The sequence below is a fragment of the Mesoplodon bidens genome, assembly GCF_964165515.1.
Source record: "Mesoplodon bidens genome assembly, chromosome: 9".
Lineage (NCBI taxonomy): Eukaryota > Metazoa > Chordata > Mammalia > Artiodactyla > Ziphiidae > Mesoplodon > Mesoplodon bidens.
The window spans coordinates 102,206,346-102,213,069 of NC_138166.1; positions in this window are offsets into that span (position 1 = coordinate 102,206,346).

Below are 6,724 nucleotides of genomic sequence, written 5' to 3' on the forward strand. Positions count from 1 at the left end.
TTATGTATATATGTCTTTTTTCTTCCAGTTTTATTGAGATATATTTGACATACAGCACTGTGTAAGTTTAAGGTGTACAACATAATGATTTGACTTACATATACCACGAAATGATTATCTCAGTAAGTGTAGTGAACATCCATCATCTCATATAGATATAAAGTTAAAGACACAGAAAAAATATTTTATCCTTGTGATAAGAACTCTTACCATTCACTCTCTTGACAACTTTCCTACACAACATCCAGCAGTGTTAATTAGTCATGTTGTATATTACACCCCTGGTACTTATACCTGGAAGTTTGTACCTTTGACGGCCTTCATCCATTTCCCCCCATGCCCACCCCCTACCTCTAGTAACCACAAGTATGACCTCTTTTTCTATGAGTTTGTTTTTGAAGTATAATTGACCTACCACACTATGCTAGTTCCTGTTACACAACATAGTGATTTGATATTTCTATACATTTCAAAATGATCACCATGATAGGTTTAGTTACCACCCGTCACCAAAGATATTACATAATTATTGACTACATTCCCCACACGGCACATTTCATACCTGTGACATTTTGCAACTGGAAGTTTGTACCTCTTAATCTCCCTCACCTATTTCTCTCATCCCCCTAACCCTCTCCCCTCTGGTGACCACCTGTTTGTTCCCTGTATCTATGACTGTTTCTGTTTTATGTTTGTTCATTTGTTTTTTTAGGTTCCAGATATGAGTGAAATGATACAGTATTTGTCTTTGTCCCACTTATTTTACTTAGCATAATAACCTCTAGGTCCATTCATGTTGTTGCAAATGGCAAGATTTCAGTTTTTTTTTAAATAAAATTATTTAATTTTGGCTGCATTGGGTCTTTGTTGCTGCACGCGGGCTTTTCTCTAGTTGCAGCGAGCAGGGGCTACTCTTCGTTGCGGTGCGCAGGCTTCTCACTGCACTGGCTTCTCTTGTTGTGGAGCACGGGCTCTAGGTGTGTGGGCTTCAGTAGTTGTGGCACACGGGCTCAGTAATTGTGGCTCGTGGGCTCTAGAGCACAGGCTCAGTAGTTGTGGCGCACGGACTTAGTTGCTCCGCAGCATGTGGGATCTTCCCAGACCAGGGCTCGGACCTGTGTCCCGTGCATTGGCAGGCTGATTCTTAACCACTGCACCACCAGGGAAATCCAAGATTTCATTTTTTTTTTTTTTTTTTTTTTCTTTTTGCGGTACGCGGGCCTCTCACTGTTGTGTCCTCTCCCGTTGCGGAGCACAGGCTCCGGACGCGCAGGCTCAGTGGCCATGGCTCACGGGCCCAGCCGCTCCGTGGCATATGGGATCCTCCCAGATCGGGGCACGAACCCGTATCCCCTGCATCGGCAGGCGGACTCTCAACCACTGCGCCACCAGGGAGGCCCAGATTTCATTTTTTTTATGAGTAATATTCCATTTTGTGTGTGTGTGTGTACATTCCACATCTTCTTTATCCATTCATCTACTGATGGGCACTTAAGGTTGCTTCCATATCTTGGCTATTGTAAATAATGCAGCAATGAACATGAGGTGCATCTATGTTTTCTAATTAGTGTTTTCATTTTCTTCAGATAAATACTCAAGAGTGGAAATGATGGATAATATGGTAGCTCTATTTTTAATTTTTTGAGGAATCTCCATACTGTTCTCCATAGTGGCTGTACCAATTTACATTCCCACTAGCAATGCACTAGGGTTCCCTTTTCTCCACACCCTCACCAACATTTATTTGATGTCTTTTTTTTTTTTTTTTTTTCTTTTTGCGGTATGTGGGCCTCTCACTGCTGTGGCCTCTCCCGTTGCGGAGCACAGGCTCCGGACGCGCAGGCCCAGCGGCCATGGCTCACGGGCCCAGCCGCTCCGCGGCATATGGGATCCTCCCAGACCGGGGCACGAACCCGTATCCCCTGCATCGGCAGGCGGACTCTCAACCACTGCGCCACCAGGGAGGCCCTGATGTCTTTTTATAACAGCCATTTTGACAGGTGTGAGGTGGCATCTCATTGTGGTTTTGATTTGGATTTCCCTGATAATTAGTGATGTTGAGCATCTTTTCCTGTTGGCCATTTGTATGTCTTCTTTGGATGAATGTCTATTTATATCCTGTCCATTTTTTATTTGGGTTGGTTTTTGGATGTTGTATGAGATCTTTGTATATTTTGGATGTTAACCCCTCATCAGATATATCATTTGCAAATATCTTCTTCCATTCAGTAGGTGGCCTTTCTGTTTTGTTGACAGTTTACTTCACTGTGCAAAAGCTTTTTAATTTGATGTAGTACCATATGTTTATTCTTGCTTTTGTTTCCCTTGCCTGAGATGATATAACCAAAAACAATATTACTAAGACCACTGTCAAAGAGCGTCCTGCCTGTTTTTTTCTAGAAATTTTAGGAGTCTTACATTTAAGTCTTTAATCCATTTTGAATTTACCTTTGTGCATGGTGAGAGAAAGTAGTCCAGTTTGAAGTCTTTAGCATATAGCTATCCAGTTTTCCCAATACCATTTATTGAAGAGACTGTCTTTTCCCCAGTGTATATTCTTGCCTCCTCTGTATTGGCTTTATTGATCCCTTATTACATTTTTCCCATTTTATTTATCTCTGCTTTTGTTATTACATTTCTTTTATTTGGGGAAGGGGATTTAATTTACTATTCATTTTCTTCTTTAAGGAAATGCTTATTTAGCTCCTTTTTTAGCCTTTCATCTGATCTAACAAAAGGGTTTAAGGCTATAAATTTCCCCGTAAGTATTGTTTTAACAATACTCCTCATATTTGATATAAATTTCATGAGTGAATTAAATATTTTATATTTTCTATTGTGATATCTCCAATCTATTTTATTTTGAAGTTTATTCCTTACTTTTGAAATATACACAGATTTTCTATTATCTTTTCATTACTGATTTCTGGTGAATTGTATCAGCACTGGAGAACTTACTCTGTGATTTCAATCCTTTGAGTTTTGTTGACACAGCTTTATGGCCCAGGATATGGTCCCTAAAAAATGTTATAAGCATGCTGGAAAATAATGTATTCTGCACTTGATGAGTGGTGTGGTGTTTGTGGATCATCCTGTTCTATTTTTAGTATCCTTACTGATTTTGTTTTGTTTACTGTTTACCAATTACTCGGGTGTTAAAATCTCCAAACATAATTCTCAATGTCTCTATTCCCCTTGTATGTCTGTAAACTTCATATTATCCTGGTGAATTGAAAGTTTTATCAACTTCACTTTTTCTTTACCTCTAGTAAAGATACCTTCTATCCTTCTTACCTTAGTATCTTTTGTCTGATATTACTGTACATATACCAGCCTTCTCTTAGTTCGCATTTAATGGAGGATCTTTGTCCATGACTTTAATGTGAAAAATTATAACCTTTTTTTTCTCCTCTTGAGTCGTTATTCTAGAAATCATAGGATGCAATCTCTTTATCAGTGTCTAACGTTGATACCTTTCCTTCTCCCAGACAATGTAAGGACCTTAGGACACCCACTCCATCTACCTGACTCCTGACTCGTGGTGTTCCTGCCATGTATTCTTAGTCTGCATGAGTTGTGGATGTATTGATATATACATTCATGTCTGTGTGGGGGGGTGGTCATTTCTTTCTGCAGTTTCTCACCCACAGAGACTCGTCTTTTTGTGTGTCATAATACCTTAGATTGTATTTTGGACACTGCGTTTAAGAATTCACTTTTAAAAATAACTTGAGGCCTATGAATGATATTGTCGTCCTCCAGAGAGGATCTGTTTTGGTAGGGACATATTCTGCTATTACTGGAAGTCCCCCTAAATGACTGTGGAGAGAGTTCAAATTACTGATTCAAGTCCTGTAATGATTACAGTATTTTTCAGGGTCTTTTTTTGAGATTGTTTTGATGTGTCCACTGTCTCAGTTTTCAGATGTACTGATACCGGTTGTTACCGATATAAAGTCTCTGCTCTATTCACAGTCATGCCTTCCTGTTGGCTCTGAAAACTGTTTCAGCCCTTGCTCTTGGCAGTCATTTGACTTTGTTGCTTCTCTTGTGTTTTCTATTTCAGTAATTTCTTCTCAGTTTTTCTCCTGTGTCCTTTGTGTTTATTCTTTTTCTAACAATTTGTATGTTAGTATCTTCTAATTGTGAATATGATTTCTTATGTGACCTATTCATTATCTAGAAATTTAAACTTTTTTCTAAATTTGGAAACTTTCTAGTTATCCTTTTTGTTGTCGACTTCTGACAATTGCATTATAATGAAGAAAAATGATCTCCATGATACTGACTCTCTGAAATTTGATGTCTTCTCATAGCACATGATCAGTTTTCATAAATTTTCCTTTTGTGTTCAAGATATGCATTCTCATTTTGTCTGCAGAGTTCAACATATGTTTATTAGATCAAGTTTGAGCTTGTGCTTAGATTCTCTCTCTTTAACTGATTTTTTAACTGCTTGGTCTCCCAGGTATATTAAAATGTCTACCATGATGGTGACTATCAATTTCTCCTTGTAGTCTCTAAATTTTTGCTTTATATTTTTGAAGTTATCTTACAGAGGACATATAAACTAAACCTTCTATCATTAACCAGTTAAGATAGAAAATATTACCACAGTTAAAGTTTACTTATACAGCTCCAGGAGCTCCCTTTGATACTTTTCTGGTCTTTTTAACCTTTAGGCTCTCAACATTTCTGTATCTTTGTTTTAGATGTATTTCCTTAAAAAGCATATAGCAGATTGTTAAAAATCTAGCCTAATTATCCAAGATTTTTCACAGAAGAGTTCAACACATTTATAACTGGATTTATCTCTACTGCATTATTTAGTGCTCATTTGTCCTATCCACTTTTTCTGTATTTGTACATTTTTTGTTTTTCTCTTTTCCCTTTTGCCTCAACATATACTACTGGAGCATATATTAATTTGTTTCTTTTAGAAGCAGCTCTTCAAATTATCAAGTTAATACTTAAGTCTAAAGTTGGTCCATATCTTTACTCTCCTTCAGAATAATACAAGCTATTTAGATTGATATAATTTCAATTACCTACCTTATACGTACTAGGCTTATAGGCAATGGGATGCCTAGAATTTTTACTTTATATTGTTTCTTCCTCCCATAAATTAGATGTTGTTTTACACTATCAATATTTCTTTAGATTTATTCAAGTGCTTACTATTTTCTCTACTCACTATTACTTCTTACATTTCAGGCTTTGGGATCATATTCTTCCTCCTTGAAGTCCAACTTTCAAAAGTTCTTTAGTGAGGCAATTTTTGTGGTAAATTCTCAGTTTCTATTCATCTGAAAATGTCTGTTTCATCCTCATTCTTAGAAAATCCATACAGAAGAGTGGTCTGCATCAAAGTTTTCTGGAATGATATTAATAATCCAGCATTTGAGAGCTGAAAGCTGAAAACTTTAAACAATGGAAGTGATAAGGTGAGCACTATCTTGATTTTTTATAGCATTTATCTGATGAACATCTGAAATATCTTTCATATGCATTTTTTAAAAAACTAGATTCTCACAGCGGTCTCCCTGAGAAGTTCACTTATAAGAAATGTATTTTATGATCCCCCCCTTTTAAAACAAGTAAATGGGATAACTATCCTAAGATCTGTAATCCTCACTGCTGTTATTCTTTTGGTTCTATCCAGCATCCCCATTATCTGCCATCTGTGGCTCAGGATGTGCCGCTTCTACCCCTTTAAGGTTGATTCTTTTTACAAGTATTAATTTTTCTACAGTGTTCAAGAAATCCCATTGGTATAACTTTTAGTTTAAAAGACTTTTTTATTAGCCAGGATTAATTCCTTCCAACATGTTAGATAACAAATCTTTTTAAGATAACTAAGTCTTTGGTCTGCCACATTAATATATAATTGATAATTTAAGTTCATATAAAAGTTCATTATTTTTTAATCATGTTCCTGAAGAATAAGTTATAAATCTGTGAATAACAGCCCATTAAATTAGCACTTCATTTATACAGAGGAGAAATGGAAACTCCTATCACAGCCAAGGCCAGAATTCTGCTAAGAGTCGCTAAGTTTTTCATAAACATGTGTAACACACACCCAGAGCTTGATAGGGAAGGTAACAGAATTTTCACATCTCAACAGCTAAAAGGAGAAGTCCTCTTAAGTACAGCAAGAGATTGTCACTCTTACTGATCACACACTCTTATGGGGGAAAAATAAGCATATTCCCTCAACATACAAATATTTATAAATTACTTATGTGTAACATGTATTGCATGTAGTAACATACAGAAAAATATAAGCTGAAAAGGATGAACTATGGATAAAATATGTAAATATTTAAAAGTATATTAATGGCAAGATACCATTTATTGATGGCACACAGGTAAGTGGGTATGAATGACAGTAATGTGATCCAATGTAATTTAACTTGACAGCCAACTAGAATGCCATCATTTTAAATTCCATAATGTGGCTAAAGAGCAAATACTGAGCCTAGAGGGGCTGTTAGTCTGACGCCTGCCGACAGTTTGGTTCCCCCTCAACCCACAACAAAAGCAGTTCCTAGACAAGGATTTGCTCATTAGGGAGACAATCCCAGGAGCCCCACGAGAGTGAGGAAGTGAGAGGGAAGGATGGGAGGCCATAAACAGTGAGTTAATGAATAGATTATTGCTCTAAGTGACTGGGGATCAGTCCTACCAGGGCCACCCTGAGAAATACGTCGCCGTCCTCAAT